Genomic DNA, 25,392 nt, shown 5'->3' with positions numbered 1-25,392 from the left:
TACCACACCAAAGACTGGATCCATCCCGCCTTACCTTCTCGTCCCCACTATTCCCTTTCTACCATGCATGGTCCTGTATTACCTCGGACCGATGGCTCCTCCGCATGGTAGAGAGGGGATACTCCGTCAAGTTCTGTGCCCTCCCACTCTTCCACCCCCCCCCTTCCCCGTCCCTCTTCAGGGACCCTTCTCACAAGCAGCTCCTTATCCAGGAGGTGCAATCGCTCCTATCTTTAGGGGCAGTGGAGGAGGTTCATGAGGAGCACAGGTGCAAGGTCTCCTATACGCCTTTCCGCCCATACCGCTCATTCACAAGGTACTCCTCAAGATCCGGAGGGAACGAGCTCAAGTCATATTGATAGCACCAGCCTGGCCCCATCAGTACTAGTACACATCTCTCCTAGACATGTCCGTGGAAGCCCCAATCACCCTGCCTCTCTTCCCAGACCTTCTGACACAAGATCATGGTTGTCTTCAAGACCCGAACCTCGAGTCGCTTCACCTCACAGCATGGAAGCTCCATGGTTGAACCCGATGGAGTTTTCCTGTTCAGACCACGTTAGACAGGTCCTCCTTGGCAGCAGAAAACCGTCTATGAGAGCCACATACGTTGTTAAGTGAAAGAAATTTTCAGTCTGATCGGCGCAACACCATTCATCCCCAACACTAGCATCCGTGCCACTTATTCTGGACTGCCTCCTCCATCTGAAGCAGCAGGGGCTTTTGTTATCTTCAATAAGGGTGCACTTAGCTGTCATCTCGGCCTTTCACCCGGGTGAGGAGGGCCGCTCTCTGTTTACTAACCCAATGGTCAGCCAGTTCTTAAAAGGGCTCAATAGGCTATACCCTAACATCTGTCAGCCTGTCCTGATCTGGGACCTCAACCTGGTCCTTACTAGACTCATGGGACCACCTTTTGAGTCTGTGGCGTCATGCTCCCTGCTCTACCTTTCTTTCAAGGTGGCGTCCCTGATGGTGATAACCTCGGCTGGGAGGGTGTCTGAACTCAGGGCCCTAAACTTAGAGCCCCCTTATGCCATGTTTTATAAGCACAAGTTGCAGCTCAGGCTGCCTCCTGCTTTCCTCCCAAAGGTTGTGTCACAGTTTCACATTAACCAGGACATCTTTCTCCCGGTGTTCTACCCTAAGCTTCATCCTAGCGGCAAGGAGCAGAGACTCCGTTCACTAGATGTCCACAGGGCACTAGCCTTTTACAATTGAGAGAACGAAGCCGTTCAGAAAATCGACCCAGCTGTTCGTGGCAGCGGCAGACAGAATGAAAGGCCTGTGCTTGTCGTCACAATGCATTTAGTCATGGATCACATCCTGCATCCGGGAATGGTACAACCTGGAGGGGGTTCCCGCACCCCTGTTTACTGGCACCCCACCAGGGCGCAGACTTCATCAACAGCGTTCCTCTATTTCTCAGCAGGCCAGAGACGATGCGGCCTTCAGATGAGCAGTGCTCCAATCAGTGGATGACTCCGACCGCGCCTCCTGTTCTTGGGCTTGTGAATCACCTGATTGGAATTCACATGAACAAGCAATTGAAGAAGAAAAAACGGTTACTCACCTTCTCATAACGGTTGTTCTTTGAGATGTGTTGTTCATGTCCATTCCAATACCCACCCTCCTACCCCTCTGTTGGAGTAGCCGGCAAGAAGGAACTGAGGCAGTGTGGAGTCAGCAGGGCTTTGTATTGGGCACCATGAAGGTGCAACTCCAGGGGGTGCCCAGGCTGACCCTACGGTTGCTGCTAGGGGAAAAATCTTCTGGTTACTGTGCACATTTGCGAGCACACACCTGATTGGACATGAACAACACATCTTGTCAGCAAGTTAAGGAAGTATGGGCTGGATGAATGCACTATAAGGTGGGTAGAAAGCTGGCTAAATTGTGGGGCTCAACGGGTAGTGATCAATGGCTCCATGTCTAGTTGGCAGCCGGTATCAAGTGGAGTGCCCCAAGGGTCGGTCCTGGGGCCGGTTTTATTCAATATCTTCATAAATGATCTGGAGGATGGTGTGGATTGCACTCTCAGCAAATTTGCGGATGATACTAAACTGGGAGGAGTGGTAGATACGCTGGAGGGGAGGGATAGGATACAGAAGGACCTAGACCAATTGGAAGATTGGGCCAAAAGGAATCTGATGAGGTTCAATAAGGATAAGTGCAGGGTCCTGCACTTAGGACGGAAGAACCCAATGCACAGCTACAGACTAGGGACCGAATGGCTAGGCAGCAGTTCTGCAGAAAAGGACCTAGGGGTGACAGTGGACGAGAAGCTGGATATGAGTCAGCAGTGTGCCCTTGTTGCCAAGAAGGCCAATGGCATTTTGGGATGTATAAGTAGGGGCATAGCGAGCAGATCGAGGGACGTGATCGTTCCCCTCTATTCGACATTGGTGAGGCCTCATCTGGAGTACTGTGTCCAGTTTTGGGCCCCACACTTCAAGAAGGATGTGGATAAATTGGAGAGAGTCCAGCGAAGGGCAACAAAAATGATTAGGGGACTGGAACACATGAGTTATGAGGAGAGGCTGAGGGAGCTGGGATTGTTTAGCCTGCAGAAGAGAAGAATGAGGGGGGATTTGATAGCTGCTTTCAACTACCTGAAAGGGGGTTCCAAAGAGGATGGCTCTAGACTGTTCTCAATGGTAGCAGATGACAGAACGAGGAGTAATGGTCTCAAGTTGCAGTGGGGGAGGTTTAGATTGGATATTAGGAAAAACTTTTTCACTAAGAGGGTGGTGAAACACTGGAATGCGTTACCTAGGGAGGTGGTAGAATCTCCTTCCTTAGAGGTTTTTAAGGTCAGGCTTGACAAAGCCCTGGCTGGGATGATTTAACTGGGAATTGGTCCTGCTTTGAGCAGGGGGTTGGACTAGATGACCTTCTGGGGTCCCTTCCAACCCTGATATTCTATGATTCTATGATTCTCTAAGAATAACAGTTACGAGAAAGTGAGTAACCGTGTTTTCTATGCTTTAGCTCAGACTCAGCACCAGAAATATAAAACTGGGAGTTCATCATAATTTTGCAATGCTTTGTGTTTCTATACTGTTCATAGCAATACCCTATTTAGTACTGACCAGAATGTAATGTTGTTGCAGTTTCACATAATAAAGCTGTCAACTCAACTTGAGATCCAGTATCATGTCGCAAATGCCAGAAAATTCTTCTCTTTAGATTACATTATATTTTTGGGATTACCCTGTTGTTGAGAGAGCTCTTTGCCTGGCATATTAAGATCAGGAATCTTGTTATCAGTTAAAATATCTCTAACCTCAACCTGATTGACAAAAGGCAGAGACTGAACTGTAGCCTTTTGACTATAGTATTGCTTTAGTGCAATAGCTCCATATCAGGCTGAGCCTCATTATAGTTCTAAACAATTGTTTTTTAAACTGATTTTTTTTTCCACTCATCTTCTATTACGGCCTTCCACTAAATTAACTTTAAAAAAAATTGTGTATTTTCCAACAACCATCACAAGTCAGCCTTGCCTTTATATTCCATGAGATTTTTCTTGTTTAAAAAAATACTTTTCATTCCCATCTTTCATTTTCTTGCATCAAATCAATAGCAGTCCTGAAATGTCACTTAATAACAATAAAAAAAAAAAAAGCAGATGCACTACACTGAATAATAGACATTAGTGTGTAGAGAAACATTTCTTTCAATAGAGAATTTTTTCCTTTTCTACATATAAACTACATGAGACAAAAATACAATAATGTTTCAGGTCATTTTTCTTTATCATAAACTGTGTTTCTATGAAAAGATATATTAGCACCAGGAATAGCCATGTTTTATAGAGGCTGTTTGTACGATCCATTTTTCCAGATTCCCAAGATATGCAAAAGAAATTGATTTTTTTTTTTGGCTGTGAAAATTATTATATCTATACTTCAAATGCAAAGCAAAATATGGAACTATCTGTCTTGTGCTTTGTTTTCTTTAATTTGTATAAAAATCATTAATACCAGAATACTGTGTGTTAAGTAGCAATAACTTATACCACATTTCAGTGCTTCATTTGTCTTAAACATACTAATACCTGATGTTTGGATACTGTGTGAACCATCTGGAAATATATAAGGAAAAGTATTGGTGTTCTTAGAGGTTGTTCTTTTTATCTTCCTCCATAAATCTATTCGTCTACCGCTTTTATCACTTTTAGAGAATTTTTCTTAGTCCCTCTTGCTTTATATCTTTGTCTTGTGTTCGTGTCCTGAACTGAATGCATCCAATTTCCCTGTGCTGTATAGATGATTACCACCTCCCTATACTGTGATGTGATTCCTCTTCAAATGCAATCCAAAGCTTTCACTCTTTTTCTGCCATAATATATTGAAGTTCATACCTAACATGCTGTCCGGAATTCATCCTTAAGTCTCCTTCCAATCTTTAGACACTCACTTGCTCTTTCAAAGTGCCTTCTTCCTGTTAAACTTTTGCATGTTAAATTATTTTCTCTCAGACATCTTGGCTTGACTTTTTCCAGGTAGAATGACTATTTTATTTCTTGTTCTAATTCTGATCTCACTTGGTGAATTTGTATTGTTTCTGAGCCCTCATTGATGTTCAACATCTCCTACTTGAGTGTAGTGTGAGTTAGTGCCGTTTACATTTCCCTTTATCATTACACTTTCTTTATAGTCTTGCAGCCAGTGTTCAGTGGATGTGTCATGGTTTCTATCCAAGCCAATTTGAATGAACTTTTAAAAGTAAGTTTTTAGAGGGATTGTTTCAAAGATAGTGATTTTTGTCCGAATACAGTGTATCTAGTAAATAAGACATCTAGAAGAGAGAAGACTGAAACACTGTTATCACAATCATGAAGGAATTTATTTTATCTGATTAGATCAAAGGAGTAGGAGTCAGGACTAGCAGGTTTGGCTCTGCTACTGAATTGCAGTACGATTTTGGACAAGCAACTGTAGTTTACTCATTTGTATCTACAAACTTCCAATAAGGAGACTTGAGTGTAGATTTCAGAGGTGCTAAGCATTGACTTCTATTGGAGTCCTGGGTGCTTAGAACCTCTGAAAATCAGGCCCTTGTTGACTTTGTAAGTGAATGCAAGATTTACTGACCAAGAAGGAGGGGAATATTAACTTTCATTGGGCTCATTGCAGCCAATCAGAAAACAACTATTTATATATTGTCCTGAGGTTCTATGACTACTTCACTCTACAGACAACTTTGTAAAAGAGAGATCCCCCATGAATCCATCTGCACTCCCAGCGCTCTAGTCCCTCCCTGCTTGATTTTTAATGTTTCCTTCTGCAAACCTCCAGGGAAGGCTCTACAGATCGTGGTTTGAGAAGCATGGATATATGCAATATGGTTAATGTTGTTCTGGACCTCAGTGTTATTAACCTCTTAGGAGGTTTAATGATAGAAACTTGTTGGTTGTCCAATAATAGTCAGTCGCCATGAGTCAGGATTTTTCTCATGTAAACAATCTACCTCATAAGAATAACCTGACTCTTGATACTTGTAAAGCACTTTGTGATCCTCTGATGTACATCAGTGCAAATTATTACTAGGAATGAATATATAGATTATATGAAACTACTCGGAAATCTTGGGGTTGGACTGAGGATATGGGAACAATACTTGCTGTAAAGAAGCTTATAGTGACAGTTCCTCTGGATTCCACTCATTTTTCTTCTGATTCCCACCTGCAAAGTCAGGAACAATAGGAACTAGTCCTGCCAGCTTTGCCCCTTGCTTGCTTTAAAACTGGAATTTACTGGCAAGTAGAATCTGATTCTGAAAGGTGTGAGAGAGTAAGTAATTCCATCCTGTAGGATTGATGTCCCCTCCTTTTTCTAGAGCTAAACTAAAATATGTAATTAGGGAATTTTTAAGAGGTTGTATTGACCAAAACAAGTAAACATGCTATTAACGTTAACAAACAGGTTCCTGTGTTATATGGGACATGAGAAGTGTTTTATATATGTATGCAGCTAATCTGTAACTACATCCTCCTTTGTCTGTTATCCTTGTCTGTCTCTCTCTCAATCTCTTTGTTTGCTTCTTACTTCCAAGTGTTTAATTCGGTTTTAAATTAGATTGTAAAATCTAAGGAATTGTGTCTTCCTGTGTGTTTGTACAGTGTCTAGTTCAACTGGGTGCTGATCCTCTAGGCACAAACAGTAATATAAACAATAAAAATGATTATATGAAATCATGCCATTAAATATTTTACTTAAAAATATGTGAGATTGGGTAACTTGCCTGAATTTACCTTTGGAAAGTAACAACTGAGGAAAATCCTACCTTACTCTTTCAAGTGCATCACATTACAGGCAACGTACTGAAATTTTAGGAGACTTTTTAAAATGCTTACTGATTGTATAAAGGTATAATTCAGTAACTCCTTTCATCATAAAGTCTCCAAGTGATTTACATACAGCCCATCTGACTCCTGAGAGGCTGGCAAATATAAACTTTATTTGCTAAGTGGGGAATCTGAGCCACCAAAAAATTAAATGACTTGACTGAGGTCACAGAGTCAGTGACATTATGAAACACAGCCGAGAACTCGTGACACCCAGTTCCTGTTCCTAATCACGGGAACACGCTGCTCCATTGTGCAATGGATGGTAGGCATGTACCTTAAAACAGAAAATTACATAATTTTAAGTGTATTTTCCATTTTAAACAGGTACCAATATCATTTTCTGATATGCATTAGAACATGGCATATTTCAGCACTTCTGTTCAGAGTATCCGCGTATCCAGCTAGGAAACAGCCAGGAATTTTTTTTATTATACGAGAAGTGGTAGCTATATGAAATGTTGCAACCCTCTTTAGTAAATAGCCTTGTAAACCTAAAGCTCAGAAACAGCCTTCCTATACAAACAGACCCTCATTTTCATTGCTGTCAGCCTGAGTGATATTTTAATTTTTCTGCCCTTAGAAAACTTCAGTCTCTTATCCAATAGATAAATGAGAGAACCCCCAGGAAATGCTACAGAATGTTTCTGTTTGCCAGCACAATAAATGCAGAAGCAAATAAATGTCCTCTCCCATCAGGAGGAGGCGTATAATGAGTAAATGATAGGAAAAGGAATTCAGGAAACAAACGATCAATCCAATCTACGACGACAAACAATTTCTTAATAACTTGGCCTTCAATTGAATAGGGGGCTCTCTCCAGCAAAGGAGAACTGCTGAAGCTGAGCCTTGGGAAAGGGTCATTTACATGTGGCAGCTGATGGATTTTGTAATGCTGTTTGAGGTTCACTGAGCAATAAGCTCTGATTCAGGCACACAAGTTTTTGGTGGATCACCATTTGTGTGAATGTGTGTATGGGGAAAGCATAGCTCAAGAATTTAATTCACATTATGAGTTCCAGATTATAACAACTGCACTTACATTTCTTTTGTGCTGTTCATTAAGCAATTTTTCATAAAGGGATGCAGTTCACTCCCTAGGTGATTACACAGCGTGGAGCATCAATTTTTATTCTTGTTTTAGGCGTATAGGTCTTCCCCATATTTTTAGGTGTAATTTTTACAGTCTATAAGGGGTCCCTGCCCCGAAGAGTTAACAATCTAATGACTGCATCATCTCTTCAGTGAGTGTTTTGCCAGAGTAAGGAATGAATCAAGACCAAGACCTCAGGATTTGGTCCTACATTAGACAGCTGACAAAGGAGGCAGTGGGAAAAGAGGTACCATATGTCATATGATGTTCATTGTGAAGTGCATGTTTAGATTCTGCACAGAGGCTAACTGCTGGCTTCAGTAGGGTTGCCTCTGAGGAGGGTTCAGTAGGACTGCTGCATTACTTATGAGCAATCCCTGCTGACCAGTGCAGAGCTACTAATTGGTTTTAACAGCAAAAGAGGAATGTTATAGAGGTGCAGGAGGTAAGAGGAAATAAAGGGCTAGGTGGAAAAGCCCCATAGTTGCTGGTCAGATGCTGCCTTGACAAGATCAGAGCCCCTTTGATACACATCAGCCCTGTATTTGGTTAAATTCCTGGATCCCCCACTCCTTACAAAAAAGAAGAGATTGGTAACTGGCTTTACTTTTTATATTGGACCTAACCATTTCAGAGTTTTTTGGCTTCTAAATCCGTTTATCTGTGCAGTATGAATAAGGCCCAACCCAGAAGTTGAGCGGAGCTTGGTACAGTTTTGGAAGGGCTATATGCCACAATCAAACAAAAGTTTTCATTAACCATCAGATTGGAGGCTGGACAGAGGTGATAATGCCAGGCTGGTGGTGTATTCTGCTTTGTTGAATGTACCACAGAGAATCAAGTATTCTAGCATCTCATGCCTTGTAACTGAGAACCATTATACCTGAAAGCTTAAACTTTACAATATGCTTCTGTTCACATGCATATTTCTGTGCCAGATCTTTTAAAAGGCTTTTCCTTTGAAATATGGGAAGATGATCATGCCTTTGAAATGAGTAGATACTCTGCTGACATGTTTGAAATCTTTATTTTCCCCCCATATCTGAGAGTTTAACCCCATACATTACTGTAGATCATATATACACAAGAGCTTATTTATTTATATGCACTATTACACACTCATGTTGAAGACATTAAGAAATAGACACAAACAAGAGAATTCAGACATAAGGCAGATACTCGGCCCATTACACACGCTCTCTTTTCTTGGTGTTGCAGCATTTTTAGTACCTAACATCGCCTACTAAACCAGGTATTCTACTCACATCCAAGTTTTTGTTGTTTGCTGTTGGCTTGTTTAGTACTAACTGTACACAACACTGCTCAAAACATAAAACAGACATTCATTGCCCCAAATAGCTTACAATCTAAAAAGTCTAATGTGGTAGCATTTGGCAATAACTAATGTAAAACTCTACATGAGTCATTTAGAGCAGTGGTTTTCAAACTGTGGTCCACGAGCTCCATTCAGGGTGGCCGCACACGAGAGAGTGAAGGGCCACCCACCTAATTAGTGGAGCCTTTGTTTGGAAAGAGAAAAGAAACTAGGAAGACCTTTCTGGGAAAAACGGAAGTTGAGGAAATTTCTCTTCTTTCTTTCCTTTATTGGGAAGTTGAATTAGGTTTATGCATTTTTTTCACTGAGCTGTTACCATGAATCGAGAGGAAATTGTAGTTGTTGATATATAAAATTGAAGGACTCCTTAATGGACCCTTACAAGAAGTGTACTTTTATATTAAAGATGTCAGTCTTAAACAATATATGTGTGTTTGCCGCAACCTTTGTAAAATTTTAAACTGCCATTTTGCTAATGGTAAATAGAATAATCCACGGTAAACATCTGATGAAGTGAGCTGTAGCTCACGAAAGCTCATGCTCAAATAAATTGGTTAGTCTCTAAGGTGCCACAAGTACTCCTTTTCTTTTTGCGAATACAGACTAACACGGCTGTTCCTCTGAAACCAGTTTACTGACTGATATTGTTTTGCTTCTCTTTTGGTGCAGGCTTTAGGGATAGTATGAGGTGGATGGTAGAATAAAGTGGAAAGCTGCAATTTGCAAATACCACAAATGTGATGCTTTCTTAGTGAATTCATCCACAGGATTGAGCACTATAAGATCAAAAGTGCTGATTCTGAGAACTAGACTAGTCACTTTACACAGCACCCAGGAGAATTTAAAAATAAATATGGCAGTAGGCAGTGTTGCAAATAATTATTGTAACTTGAAGTAATTTTACAGTGAATTACATCTTGAAAGACATTTGCTAAATCTCATAACTGTGAAATTAGTGTTTTACCACTATAGATTTGAAAGACAAGTGACCATGTCTAGGGCGTGAGAATTTCAGGTGTTTAATACAGATGAGGCCAGTGTTACTGTGCAGTAAAACAAGGGGGGGAAGCACTGAAAGTGTGAAGCACATTCTAAATACTTACGAGTATAGGGTAAAGCCAGCTGGGTACATGCAGTGAAGTGCAAGAATCAAAATTTAAAAGTCCATGTATAGATCCATCCATATACTATGGTAATGAGCATGGTATAGTAATATGGATGGGCAGATCCATTACTCATAATGGGGGAAGGAGAATTAAGTAGGGTTGTTGTGGCAGGAAACTTGATATTTAGGAAAAGTGTATTCTACTGTGTATAGTTCTCCCCAGAATTACTGTTCAACATTTATATTGTGGATGCACCTAAAGACCATAACTAGATAGACCCCATTGTTATAGGTTATTATATTATGATATGGTACACACATATAATAATGACAGTCCCTGTCCCAAATAGATTACAATCTAAAATGTGGTTAGTTCATATCTCCTCCTTGGTGCCACAGTAGGAGACCAATCGTGGTGGACAACTCCCAAGCAAGAACTGAGGGATCAGTAGACCTGGTTCATGCTGGAATGAGCAGCATAGAAGCAGATTCTTGGGTCCTGTGAACCAGGCCTGAAAAACTATGAAGCAGCCTTAAGAAAAGGATGTTTGCAGGTGTTTTAGTTTTCACAGAAATGCACAGGTACTATGCTTGGGACTCTGTAAATAGCAGCAGATTGCAAACTAAAGAGGTGGCTAAAAATTGGTGCAGACTGGTAGGTAGTACATTGTGGATCTCTGGAGAATATAGATTCTGCGCAGATAGAATGCTCTCTCTGATCTGTAGGGGTAGCAATGATTAGTTTGACTGGGAAAAAAGAATTTAGAGTGGTAAGGCTAAAACTATGGTTGGGAGAAGTGTATACAGAAGACAGCAGAGTGTTAGGAAACACCTACAACCAACAGTTGAATAAACAAGAAGGCTGTTTGGCAAGATATTGTAACAATAAAGGCTTGAAGGAGAAAACAATGTTGGAAGGAGAATAATCAGGAAATACAGTGAAAACCAAAGAATTGTGAGTTGACATAAATATGACAAGGAATTTTTTGTAAAAGAAAAAGAGGAGAGAAGTAAGATGGAGAATGAAAGGAAGAAGTTTAAGTGGTTAATTGTTTTCAATAACACAAGGAGTCTTCGAAGAAGAAAGTATGGGCTCTTTGAGGTGGTGAGCATTAACAGGAAGGCATAGATACTGACAAAAAGAAATGTTGAGTTCTTCTTGCTGTTGGTACTCCCAAAGGAAACTGGATGGAGGGCAGATACCAAAAACTGCCACAAATGTATAGAAAACATGGTTGCAAAGAATACTGCATTTAATTAGAGCTGAGCAAGAAATATTTTCAGTTTGAGGGCTGAATTGAAAAATCAGGGGAGAAAAAAATTCAGTTAATTTTGTACCAAAACTGATTTTTTCATTTATTTTTCCCCCCTCACTGAGGTGTGGCTGAAAAATGTCTTTTGGGCTGAACAAAACATTTTGAATATCATTTCTAAATGACATTTTGAAACAAAACAGTTTTTTGAAATGATATTTTGAAATGACATTTCAAAGTGATGCTTCAGTTGAAATGAAGATTCGATGCAAAACTGGACATTAAAAAAAATTCCCTCATTTTTCTTATTCAGCTGAATCTGCTTGCCAGATTTGATCGGAATTTGCCAATAATCTCAGTTGCCCCAGAGCTGCATATTTTTTTAGCAAATTTACTATTCAGGTGAAAAAATTTGTCCTGCCATACATTTAATGACATTTAGCAGATGTAGTTTGCACAGGTGCTCAAGATATATTAAAATTAATAAATATCTTATGGTTTTAATTAGAGGGTCCTCTTCCTAGTGTGTGTGCATGGGGTCTAAACTTAAATACCAGGAATAGTGTATTTCTCTGTACATAGGACTCCTGTCCCATCTTGTCAATGTTTCTTTACTCTTAACAGTTCAGGAAATTATTCCATCCTAAGTGATGTAATTTCACTGCCTTAAATACCATGAGGCGATAAGTGCTTTTAGAAATAGCTATAGTAAGACTGTTCTGTGATCCTGTCAGGTATCATAAGCTGAGAGAAGCTTATGCAGGTGGGTATCTTGAGATCTTCAAGGAGCATCTAAGTATTGCAGAAGTGCAGCATTGGTGATTCAGGAGGTAGCGCTCTTCTGCTGAATAAATATTGAATCACTACCTCAGCGTAGTCCTCGGGAACTCTGTACTGCTCTTTTGTAGATAGGATATGAAACAGAAGTTCTGACCAATGATGGTCATTAAAAATCACAGGGCAGATTTGGTGTGCGAACCACCAGAGTCCTGGCCAAATCCTTACTTTGATAATGATATTCTGCTTCACTGAATTTCCACTGTAGTGAGTTATTTACTGTTTGACCTAAACCATTTGGAAGTGTTGCTGGATATTAATCAGCTAACACATTTTACTCCAGAGGTGGTTTTCTTTCAGTGGTAAAATAAATAATTCCTTTATATTCAGTTTGAGTGTAAGTTTATAAAATGCACTGGGATCCTTTGGGATGAAAGCTGGTACATAATTTAAATATCAGACATCCATTTATAAATGCCATTATAGTTACTGCATACATACAGTTGGCATTAGATTGTGAGCAGTACAGATGTGAGAATGGTGCCGACTTTTCACTTGCCAGTTAAGGTTCCTCAGTGTTCTGAAGTCGTGTGCGATGACAGGGCCCTTTAGAGTACTGAGAAATAACAATATGGTTCCTTAGTGAGAATGTAATTTGTAACATGTAATATTGAAAACATGGTGAGACTTGGAAGAAAAGTTGTAGACAGGATTGGTTTTGATTAGGCATACTGTCATCAATAGGATGTTTAAATATAGTTGTGCATCTGAGCGTATGTCTGTAAGATTGAGAACATTTGTATTAGAGAATATGCTACAATTACATGCAGATTCGATGGTAAGATGAATAGCAGTAAGAATGTTGAATAGTTTTGTCCTTTTAGTAAAAGTTTTCATTTTCTTTGGCAGCTCTGAGTGTTAACCAATTAGAGATCAGTGTTCTAGTAAGAAAGAAAAGTGAAGTGAAGCATATCTTGGGAGAGGTTTTAGACATATTAATAGTTATGTTAGCCAAGTGTGCCTAAAAGTTGAGCTTGGAAGCTCAGATGAAAAGGTCATATCTGAATTCTCTGCTTTGCTTCACTTGCTGATCTGATACGCTCTCTTTCACAAACTTAGGAGATGTATCACTATACTGAACATTTGGTGTTGGAAATCAGATCTGCTCTTTGGCAGTCTTCATCTATAGGATGGAAAAAATATACGCAATCAGACCCAATGAGGGAGATCATAAATGACTGGAATCTAGTATAAAGCACTTTGACAAGGGCACTGATCTTATGGACTTGCAAACTGATAACTTCCTTCATGCAACACTTCAATAGTATTCAAGGCAGAATAAATATAATATATTAAACAACATACAAATTTGCTTGTAGTATAATTTGTACATCTGGTTTTCCAATGACACAGTTAAAATCAATTAAGAGACAGGCATAGATTAAAAAACTAACAACTATTTTAACATGATTTGGAACATGAAGTTGTGCTCATCGTTAGGCTTTATAATAGGTAATGTTATCTATTTAGGTTTGTATTCTTTCCCCCATCCCTTCATTTTGTTTGTTATGCTTACTTGTTGCATCTTCAGAAGTTTCAAAGATCAATCCCTTTGAGATAAATGGAGACAATTAACATCTCTCTTACAGATGAATCCTAGCCTCTTTCCCAGGTCAAGGACCCTCTTGCAGCAGAACCATTTTGCACAGTGGGAGGGAATTAGGGAGCCCACACAGGAGATATGCATCCTGTGTGTTCCAAGAAACCTAGCCACATGAGAGTTCCCTGTGCATCACTATGCTACAGAGATTTGGGGGCAGAAGAACCCACAGACTTTCCAACCTCTATTCCTAGCCCCATATAGTGGCGAGCAAGCAGTGTGGACACCAGCCCCGAGGCTGGATTAGTGTTCTCATCAGTTCCATTGCTGTGAAGTGACTGCCACAAGAGAGATTCCTTACTCTCTAGCCCTGGAGGAATCCTTCACTGCACAACCCAGCTATTTAGGCAGTCCAGGCCTATGTTAGAAATATTATTGGAGAGAAGCAGACTCTGATGTGTCGGAACTCAATGGATGCAAACGTGTGTTTTGGTCGCATTAGGCATAGAGATGGAAATAACCTTCAGAAAGTTATTATGGAAGGAATTGTGGGTTATGGAAGGAATTGTGGAGGGTCATTGTAGTTGTAGCTATTGTTGAGTGAATTTGTTTCTGATCATGATCGCTTTAAGCCTTTCGGGTGGGAGGAGCTTTTAATTTTACATTTCTGGCCTGATTTTCAAAAGTGCCAAGCATTCAGAGTTTCTGTATCCTTCAGTGGGAGCTGCAGGTGCTTAGCCCCTCAGAAAATTAAGCAATTTGTTTTTATCTTTCATGCCACTAACTTGTAATAAAAGTCAGATTTTAGTCTTGTATAAAAGGACCATATCCCCTTCTTTGTCAAATAAACTAAAAACAACATAACTATTAAGTAAAAATCTTTAAATAGATTATGTGGAATATACCTTCCTACTGAATTTGTTCAGGTTTTAAAAGTTAAAGGCACATAAAGAAAAACTTCAACAGCAAAAAGGAGTTCTGGTATGAAATAGGTTATGTTGGTACTGCTCCTTTAGTGAAATTTAACAAGGGTTCTCACATTCTCTTGATTCTGTTGATAACCTTTGTCAGCTTGGATGACCGAATAACTTTTAGAGCTTCAAACTTGCTGAAAACGTTCTGAAGATTTTCAGTATAGGTAAAAAATGCACTTGTGCTTTGAGGTTCCACATACAGATGAAACAACTGAACTTGTAAGCTTCTGTAGGAACTTGTTTTCTAATACAAAACTTGAAAATCATTGCTACCAGCAAAGAGAATTCTTCCTCTATTTCTGCATAACATGTGGCTTCCACTGCTTCTGTTGGAGGAAGATTATTCCAGAGTCTGACAGAATTAAAATGTGTTTCCTAGTATTCAGATTACATTTTCCTTTATTCAGTTTATCCCATTATTGTTAGTTATTATTTGTCTCTGTTCCATCGTGAATATTTTAGTTTAAAATGTTCCTAATTTTACATAGTAGATTAAGTCCCCTTCTATCCAGGACCCCCTCCACAACCAAAATCAACATTCCCCATTGGTTTCCTCTTGAAAATGCACTTCTTCCATAAGATCCAATTAATTTTAGTACACCTTTTCAAAGAAATGTATAACAAAGGGTACAAAAAAGAGTACTAAATGAAATGCATTCCCAACACCACTACACAGTCATCTGGACTTGGTTACATCCTAACTTCTGTTGGTTCACTGTGTTGCATAGATTCCAACTCCAGAAGGTACCATTGTGATTGTTTTGTTTGACCTCCTGTATAACACAGGCCAAAAGAATGTCTTTGAAATAGAGCATATCCTGTAAATAAAAATTATCCAAGCTTGATGGAGAATCCAACCATTCGCAAATTGTTCCAGTGATTAATTAACCTCACTGGAACCAGACCAAGGACAGACGCCTGCAGGACTCCACTAGATAAGTCCTTCGAGTTTGATTGTTACCCACTGATGTCTGCTCTTTGAGTATGGTTTTTCAACTACTTGTGCATCCATTTTATAGTCATTTAATCTAGCCTACAGTTCCCTAGCTTGTGTACGAGAATATCCTCTGGAAGTGTGTCAAAAGTCTTTCTAAAATCAAGGTATATCCTCCCCATGGCCATGAAGTTCCAGTGGATACTGATTTATCTCGTTAGACTGACCTCACATTTGGTAAAGCAACCCCCATCCTTTCATGTCTTTATATCTGCTCCTGTATTTTCACTCCATGCATCTGGTGAAGTGGGTTCTAACTCACGAAAGCTTATGCCCAGATAAATTTGTTAGTTTCTAAGGTGCCACAAGGAATCCTTGTTATTTTTGCTCTGCAACTGGAGGTCACAGCGTGGGCTATTACCTCCTGCATATTTGTTAAGCAGGTATTTGGGTCAATGTATCTCTTTCAAAAATGTTTGCGCTAGCCCTTCCCCAGGGTCATACCCCTCTGCAGTGCTGTGGACAGAGCCACATCAAAGCACTACTGCAATACACAGGGAATTCCCTGGTTGACTCACAATGGTGAGGTCTGCCTTTAATGTGCATAATGAAGCTGTAGTGATTTCATTGCGTGCCTCATGCTTTCACACCTGCTGGGGCTAGCCTCAGTTGAATACAATAATACTTTAGTCAATTCCTCAGTTACCTCCATTCTTCTCATGCAGTATATTAGTTTTGGTAGCCATCCCCGTTCCTCTCACACAGCATACTTGTTTCTGTAGCCTCCCCTTTATCTAACATTATACTATCTGCCACAATTCACCTCTCTGATTCAGGGAAACATTTTTAGGTGCCAAAATTAAACAGAAAATCATTGTTTCATTTATTTACCAAGGTAGTTGATAAAACAGTTTACTACTACCTTTGCTCATTTGCTCTTCAAACTGCAATAGAAAAAGGTATTGTGAAGTCCTTTAAATCATAGTTTCACAAGGGCCCATTGTGATTATCAGTCTGACTTCCTGTGTAACATAGACCTTCCCCCAAAGTAATTCATAGACAATATCTTTTAGAAAAACATCAATCTTGATTTTAAAATTGTCAGTTATGGGGAATCCACCGTGATCTTTGGTAAATTGTTCCAATGGTTAGTTACCCTCACTGTTAAAAATTTAGCCCTTTTTCCAGTCTGAACTTGTCTAGCTTCAACTTCTAGCCATTGGCTTGTATTATGCCTTTCTCTGCTAAATTGGAGAGTCCGTTACTAAGTATTTGTTCCCCATGTAAATACTTAAGACTGTAATCAAGTCACCTCTTAACCTTCTATTTATTATGCTAAATAGAGTGAGCTCTTTGAATCAATCACTATAAGTAGTGTTTTCTCATCCTTTAATCAGTCTCGTGGCTCTTCTCTGAACCCTTTCCAATTTACCAACATCCTTCTTTAATTGCGGGCACCAGGACTGGTCACAGCATTTCAGTAGTGGTTGCACCAGTTCACAATGTGTAAAATGAGTATAATAATACCACCTCCCAGTTTAACTTCACATTTAAGATACTATGTGAGGTCATCGTAGAAAAATCCATGAGGCAATTAATTATTCTGCATTCAGTGCAGAGTTTGGATGGTGTGCACTCAGTAATGCCTGGGGCCACATATTGAGCAATGAGGATAAAAAGAAATATTGACTAGCTACCCATTCAGTGAGTACAGGCGTGCACTGATTGAAGCAGGGGTTGTATGGAGAAAGTATGTGATCATGTAATTAAAGACTGTATCATAATGCATATGTACAACGGGGAAGAATTAAGGTTGCACAGGTAACCTTATGTCATAAATATAAAGGGAAGGGTAACCACCTTTCTGTATACAGTGCTATAAAATCCCTCCTGGCCAGAGGCAAAATCCTTTCACCTGTAAAGGGTTCAGAAGCTAAGGTAACCCCGCTGGCACCTGACCCAAAATGGCCTATGAGAGGACAAGATTCTTTCAAATCTGGAGCGGGGGGGAACAAAGGGTTTGGTCTGTCTGTGTGATGGTTTTGCCGGGAACAGAATAGGAATGTAAGCCTTACAAGTCCTGTAAAGTTAGGAAGTAATCTAACTAGAAAATGCGTTAGATTTTCTTTTGTTTAATGGCTTGTAAAAAAAGCTGTGCTGGAGGGAATGTGTTTTCCTGTGTTGATGTTTTTTTGTAACTTAAGGTTTTGCCTAGAGGGATTCTCTACGTTTTGAATCTGATTAACCTGTAAGGTATTTGCCATCCTGATTTTACAGAGGTGATTCTTTTACCTTTTCTTTAATTAAAATTCTTCTTTTAAGAACCTGATTGGTTGATTTTTTCATTGTTCTTAAGATCCAAGGGTTTGGGTCTGTGTTCACCTCTACCAATTGGTGAGGATTATTATCAAGCCTTCCCCAGGAAAGGAGATGTAGGGCTTGGGGGGGAATATTTTGGGGGAAGATGTCTCCAAGTGGTCTCTTTCCCTGTTCTTTGTTTAAAACGCTTGGTGGTGGCAGCATCCTGTTCAAGGGCAGGTTTGTACCTTGGGGAAGTTTTTAACCTAAGATGGTAAGAATAAGCTTAGGGGGTCTTTCATGCAGGTCTCCACATCTTTACCCTAGAGTTCAGAGTGGGGAAAGAACCTTGACACCTTAATTCTGGTATTTCCTAATTTTTGAGTGCTTGACTTGTTCTTTTAATATGTTTTTTCGGTATGTAATAAATAATTACAGTATAGCACGTGTGTGTGCGCATGTACAGTAGACGTGCAACATTGATGTGTATTTATCGGTGTATTGAGGGGCTATTCCACATGAACAGTAGAGGAAATAAAAGCTATTATTAATTCAACCGTTACTCTGCTAGTCCATTAGTAGACAATGCAGTAATGTAATTTCTAATTGACAGCATGTTATAGCAAGCATCATTTCTAGTCAGTATTCTCAGCACTAGCTACTGGTGAAATTATTCTAAGAAGTGGGGAGGATTTTTTTAAAATGACTTCATCTCTGGATTGTAAACAATTATATACATGAAAGAAAATCCTGAGTGAATTCTGAAGGGAAGGTATTACACAGAAACACATGATATACTCAATCTAAGATGACAAATGTCTTCTTAGTAGCAGCTTATTTGATCACTCAAATGGCAATTAAAAAGATAGAACAAGTACACTTGGAATGTTGTCTGTGTGTCAAAAATGCACCTTCATGCTTGAAAATTATAAAAAATTACAATCGATCTTTACAACTGTTGTGTTCATCTTTATTGATCAGGCACGAGAAAGATAAATTGCAGCCCAAATAAGATTATAGTAAATGTTAGCATCGTAAGGGACTATAGGTTGATAGAGGGCTATTCATCATTTCAAATAGTGACCTGTCCATGCTCACACTATAGTCAGTGCACTGTCTAATCACATACGTATTGATTTTATCTACATCCAAGAAACCTGGCTGCGACTGTCATTGGGCAGACAAGATTGCTTAAATGTAAAGAGGTCACTGGTGTGAAGACTATTCCGTTTTCATTTTCTTACTGATTTATTAAAAAATACGCTACCTCCAGTCATGTGCATGAAACCTCAATTCCCATACAAATGAATTATTAGGTCCGGATCAGAGAAGCAGGAGTGCAGTAGACCACCATGCCCCTCTGTGATCGGTTTATGTGCTTTTGGCTGTGGTATGTGTTACACAATTTGTTATAATTTGTGGTGATGTTTTGACTTGAAATTTAATTTCACCCTTCTTCTGAGCTTAGTATTCTTTTCTTTTGATTTTTGAAGAGCTCAAGTTAGTTTGTAATTTATTAGGAAAACCTTTAGAAGACACAGTGGCTCAGAGTATGAAATGTCTATCTTTTTACCTTTCCAGAAAGAGTCGCTCTTTTAGTACTAAGTGAAATAAGTTTCAGAGTAACAGCCGTGTTAGTCTGTATTCGCAAAAAGAAAAGGAGTACTTGTGGCACCTTAGAGACTAACCAATTTATTTGAGCATAAGCTTTCGTGAGCTACAGCTCACTTCATCGGATGCATACTGTGGAAAGTGTAGAAGATCTTTTTATACACACAAAGCATGAAAAAATACCTCCCCCCACCCCACTCTCCTGCTGGTAATAGCATATCTACATTGTAAGGAGAGTGATCACTTTAGATAAGCTATTACCAGCAGGAGAGTGGGGTGGGGGGAGGTATTTTTTCATGCTTTGTGTGTATAAAAAGATCTTCTACACTTTCCACAGTATGCATCCGATGAAGTGAGCTGTAGCTCACGAAAGCTTATGCTCAAATAAATTGGTTAGTCTCTAAGGTGCCACAAGTACTCCTAAAATAAGTTTGTGGTTTCAGATCAGTCTCCAATACAGTAACCCGCTTTGTGGCTTTTCTTTTAACGTCATTTGGCACAGATAACACTTGGTCAGGAAAGCTCTTGTGACCAACTGATCATGAAGACCAAATCCGCTTTTGCATTCACAAAAGGATAATCCCTCAAGATCAAGGCTAAGGGCTTTACAGTGCATTTTCGTAAACTGTTCTTGTTACAGGTTTCAGAGTAACAGCCGTGTTAGTCTGTATTCGCAAAAAGAAAAGGAGTACTTGTGGCACCTTAGAGACTAACCAATTTATGTGAGCATAAGCTTTCGTGAGCTACAGCTCACTTCATCGGATGCATACTGTGGAAACTGCAGAAGACATTATATACACAGAGACCATGAAACAATACCTCTTCCCACCCCACTCTCCTGCTGGTAATAGCTTATCTAAAGTGATCACTCTCCTTACAATGTGTATGATAATTAAGTTGGGCCATTTCCAGCACAAATCCAGGTTTTCTCACGCTCTCCCCCCCCACACACACACAAACTCACTCTCCTGCTGGTAAGAGCCCATCCAAAGTGACCACTCTCTTTACAATGTGTATGATAATCAAGGTGGGCCATTTCCAGCACAAATCCAGGTTTTCTCACCCCCCCCCTTTTTTTTTTCCAGAAACCACCCACACAAACTCACTCTCTTGCTGGTAATAGCTTATCTAAAGTGACCACTCTCCTTACAATGTGTATGAAAATCAAGGTGGGCCATTTCCACCACAAATCCAGGTTTTCTCACCCCCGACTCCCCCAAAACACACAAACTCACTCTCCTGCTGGTAACAGCCCTTCCAAAGCGACCACTCTCCCCACAATGTGCACGATAATCAAGGTGGGCCATTTCCAGCACAAATCCAGGTCTTCTTACCCCCCCCCCCCCACACACACACACAAACTCACTCTCCTGCTGGTAATAGCTCATCCAAACTGACCACTCTCCTTACAATGTGTATGATAATCAAGGTGGGCCATTTCCAGCACAAATCCAAGTTTAACCAGAACGTTGGGGGTGGGGGGGCGGGGGTAGGAAAAAACAAGGGGAAATAGGCTACCTTGCATAATGACTTAGCCACTCCCAGTCTCTATTTAATAGTAAATTAATAGTATCCAATTTGCAAATGAATTCCAATTCAGCAGTTTCTCGCTGGAGTCTGGATTTGAAGTTTTTTTGTTGTAAGATAGCGACCTTCATGTCTGTAATTGCGTGACCAGAGGGATTGAAGTGTTCTCCGACTGGTTTATGAATGTTATAATTCTTGACATCTGATTTGTGTCCATTTATTCTTTTACGTAGAGACTGTCCAGTTTGACCAATGTACATGGCAGAGGGGCATGAAAATCTAGAATGATAGTTTCCATGGACTGTGTTGTGGCCATCTAAATAGATTAAATGTTTTATGGATGCCATAGTAATTAACCTTGAATTGTAACACTGTGTAAACAATTAAACTCGAGTTTTAAAAGTGTATATGTAAAAAAAAATAAAATATGTGATAGTACGATGTGGAATAAAGATTTCATTGGCATAATGGCATGATTTTTGTGATGCCACATTACTCAAGAGTTTCAATGCCCTAAATCAGGTCTAGCAAGTGCCAACAAACCCATTGTACCACACCACATCAAGTGCTCTGTATATGACCCACATGTTACAGAAAAACTATTTTAGAGAAGTTTTGAACAGTTTTGTATGACTGACTTCATTTTTTATTCTTCCTACTATGAAGCCAAGTGCCTCAGCTGATCTACCCTGAGTCCAACTCTGCCGACATGGAGTTCAGATGAGCTCAGATCAAGCCATAAAAACCTCTTGAAAATTACAAAAAAGTACATTATCTAGACATAAAATGTCACAACTTGTTAGTCAATTGTCTTAGAATATTGTACATCCCACTGTGAAGCTCCAACATTTTCGGGTCTAGAAAAGTTTTTACTGCCCATGGGTTGAATCTTGCCTGTCTTGCATTTTGAAAGTGGGTGATTGGTGGAGTCAGGGGGAGAGGCATTCCAGAATTAAGGGAAGATGGAAATACATTTCTGGAGAGACAAGATGGGTGAACTAATTGTGACACTCTGTACCCCAAAGCAACACATTGACACCCCCATATTTACCATGGTGATGTAATTATGACATGTTTTGTACAAAGTATGCCTTGTAAGGTATCCTTCTAAAAGCCTTGATCTGTTGATTATTGGATTACATGTGCTATCATTGTATATGAAGTTATGAATATTGACTATGTACCAGTATTTCAAATGGGAGTAAAAAGAAAAGGAGTACTTGTGGCACCTTAGAGACTAACCAATTTATTTGAGCATAAGCTTTCGTGAGCTACCGCTCACTTCATCGGATGCATACTGTGGAAAGTTTAGAAGATCTTATATACACACAAAGCATGAAAAAATACCTCCTCCCACCGCACTCACCAGCACGACAGTAATCCACCAGTTAGGGGTGGATTAATTATGTTGATGGGAGAGCTCTCTCCCATTGGCTTAGAGCAGCTACACTAGATATCTTACAGCGACTCAGCTACATTGGTGCAGCTATGCTGCTGTAAGCTCACTAGTGTAGAGATAGCCTTAGTCTTTCGTGACTCTCAAGCTCCCGTGAAAAATAATGTTGATTCAGAGACTGAGATGTAGAGCCTGTTGCAGAGGGTGAAGGAAAGCAGGACTTTTGAACCCTCTGTCTCTTGCGTGGTAGTTCATAGGGCCTCTGATGGAAAAACTACTTAGCCATATGCTTAGGTCTGAACAATGGGCGTTAAAACTTCCTCTTATGGGCAGGCCTGTGTATCTCCAGTGAGTGGAAGGTAGCTCTGGAGTCCTTCAGGGTATGCAGGGATTTATCCATCTTCTGACTGAAGGGAAGTGTGATTCATCGAAGGGAAGGTCCTTATTGGCATTCTGGACCTCCCTAAGGAACCACGATTCCCTGCACAGGACGATGGCAATAGCCATAGAGCTAGAGGATGTATCGGTGGCATTGACTGCAGGATTGTAAAGCTGTTTTGGCCTTGGGTACCTATGTTACCCCGTTCGCAAGACTCCACCTTCGTTGCCTTCAAATGGTGCTGCATTGGTATACTCTCCAAACCACTCTTCCACGAACCGGTAACAGTTCTGGCCAAAGTATTGTCTTCCCTGTAACGGTGGACAACTCCTCGGCAGGTATGCATGGGTGTCCCCTTTCTCCCTTCTTTTCCACACAGGACCATTATTACAGGTGTATCTCTGTTAGTTTGGGGAGCCCACGTGAACAGGCACACATCATAAGGTACCTGAACATCTCAAGAGTCCATGATGCACATTAAGATCCTGGAGTTATGACTAGTCCGGAAAGCATTCAGTTATGAGTAGTCCGGAAAACATTCAGGTCTTTTCTTCCATTTATTCACATTCTCCATGTCATTATAATGTCTGACAATGTTATGACTGTCTTTTATATCAACAAGCAGGGAGGAGTGAGATCCATCTCCCTATGTGCAGAAACAGTCAGTCTCTGGAACTGGTGTATCAACAATAGAACCACCCTATCAACAGCTTACCTTCTGAGGAAGCAAAATATGCTTGCAGACTCCCTCAGCAGATATTTTGCAATCAAACATGAGTGGGAGCTCCATGACATGGTATTGCGCAATATTTTCAATCTATGTGGAACCCCAACCAGAGACCTGACTGCTTCTCAAGCAAACGGGAGCTGCACCATATATTGCTTCAGAGGAGCCCTAAGTTACCACTCCCAGGGTGACCCTCTGCTTCTTCCTTGCTTGGACCAGTTCAACTATGTCTTCCCTTCTCTGGTGCTCCTGCTACAAGTTCTATGCAGAATCCAGCAGGACAGATCTGATCATCCCTTTTGGCCTAGACAGTTTTGGTTTCCCAACCTCCTACACATGTCTTCCCAACCATCAACCATCCTCCCAATGTTTCCTGAGCCAGTGGAATGGCAAGATCAAATACCCCGCTCTGTGTACGCTCCACCTCTGGGCTTGATATTTGGATGGGCATCGTCCTTAGAATGTTCATGCTCCACAGTCATGAAAGTCATCCTTTCTAGTAGTAGAACGGACTCTACTATAAGATGTTACCTAGCTAAGTGGAAGCGCTTCTCTTCTTGGGCATGTCAAAGGGATGTTATCCCAGAAACTGCACATATTCCTCTCTTCTTGGACTGTATCGTCTCTTTGAAGACATCAGACTCATCCATCAGCTCCTTGCAAGTCAACTTGGTGGCAATCAGTGCATGATATACACCTTCTCAGGCCTACGTGGACTTTGCACATCCATTGTCCAGTAGATTCTGGAAAGACCTAGTCAGAATCTTTCCATCTTTTCAGAAGCCTACTCTCCAGTGTGACTTAAACATTGTTCTCTCAGTACTCACAAGGCCCTCCATTGAATTTTTAGCCTCTTGCTCCATGTCTCTCCTTTCCATGAAGGTCACTTTCCTTGTAGCCGTCAGCTCACCTAGAAGGATTGGTGCGCTTGGAGTAATGTTGGCAGAGCCTCCTTTATACTGTGTTCCAAAAGGAAAAGTTTTATTTGCATCTGTACCCTAAATTCATTCCTAAAGTAGTTTCCGAATTTCACCTTAACCAGTCGATTTACTTATTGTGTTCTTCCCAAAACCGCACGCTTCCACAGAGGAATTAAGTTTCCACTCCCTTATGTTTGGCAGGACTTGGCCTTTTACCTGCAAAGAACAAAACCAATCAGGAAATCTCAGAAACTATTCATCACTACAGTAGAAAGAATCAGGGGACATGCCATTTCCAACCAAAGAGCCTCCAAATGGATCTCTGGCAGCATTCTATTCTATCAGCTATTGAACCTTCCCCTGGGGTAAGAGCTTATTCTACCAGAGCACAAGCAACAACTGTGGCATCACTTCAGAAGGTACTCCTCCTTGGCATCTGTAAAGCAGCCACGTGGAGCTCTGTTCACATCTTTGCGAGACATTATGCTCTGGTGTAGGACTCCTCTGCTGATACTTCATTTGGGATGGCAGTCCTCCACTCAGCTCTACCATCTACATCTTTGCACTCTCATCCTACATAGGTACTGCTTGTCAGTCACCCACAGTGGAATACAATAGGGACCATCGCTCAAAGAAAAAGGGGAGGTTTGAGATGCGTGGTCCCTATCTGTATTCCACTATCCACCCTCGTTCCCCTCCACTTCAGATCCTATCTGATTTGCGGTAGAGAAGAAACTGGAGAGTCAGTCGGTCCACTCTGCCCTTTATCCCCTTGATCCCAGGCAAGAGATGAACTAGGGCTCATGTGCCAACCAACAGGCCCTACTTTTAAATTCTCTGAGACTGGGCACATGGTGTGCATGCATAACCCACAATGGAATACAGCTAAGGACCAAACATCTCAAAGAACCTAAAGTTACAGGTCAGCAACCGCCCCATATCACTTGTTGGTGAAAGGGAAAAACTATCTAACAAAGGCAGCTTGATTTTAAAAAGATAAAATAGCAGCTGTTGGAAGTTACTCAAAGTTTGGACTATTAGAATAAGTTAGAAAGAAATGAACTGGTGAGCAAAGAGCCAGTTGGACAGTCAGAGGATGAGTGGTTAATT

General features: G+C 40.4%; 1 protein-coding gene across 2 annotated transcripts in view; it reads left to right on the top strand.

Moving 5' to 3' along the window:
- CHCHD3 (coiled-coil-helix-coiled-coil-helix domain containing 3) overlaps positions 1-25,392 on the top strand; it is a 248,724-nt gene that overhangs the window by 167,900 nt on the left and 55,432 nt on the right. The gene's annotated exons all lie outside the window — the stretch shown is intronic.

Source organism: Lepidochelys kempii, chromosome 1 (genome assembly GCF_965140285.1).
Source record: "Lepidochelys kempii isolate rLepKem1 chromosome 1, rLepKem1.hap1, whole genome shotgun sequence".
Classification (NCBI taxonomy): Eukaryota; Metazoa; Chordata; order Testudines; family Cheloniidae; genus Lepidochelys; species Lepidochelys kempii.
Note: the sequence above shows the minus strand (reverse complement) of the source record. Positions and strands in the feature narration are given on the sequence as shown.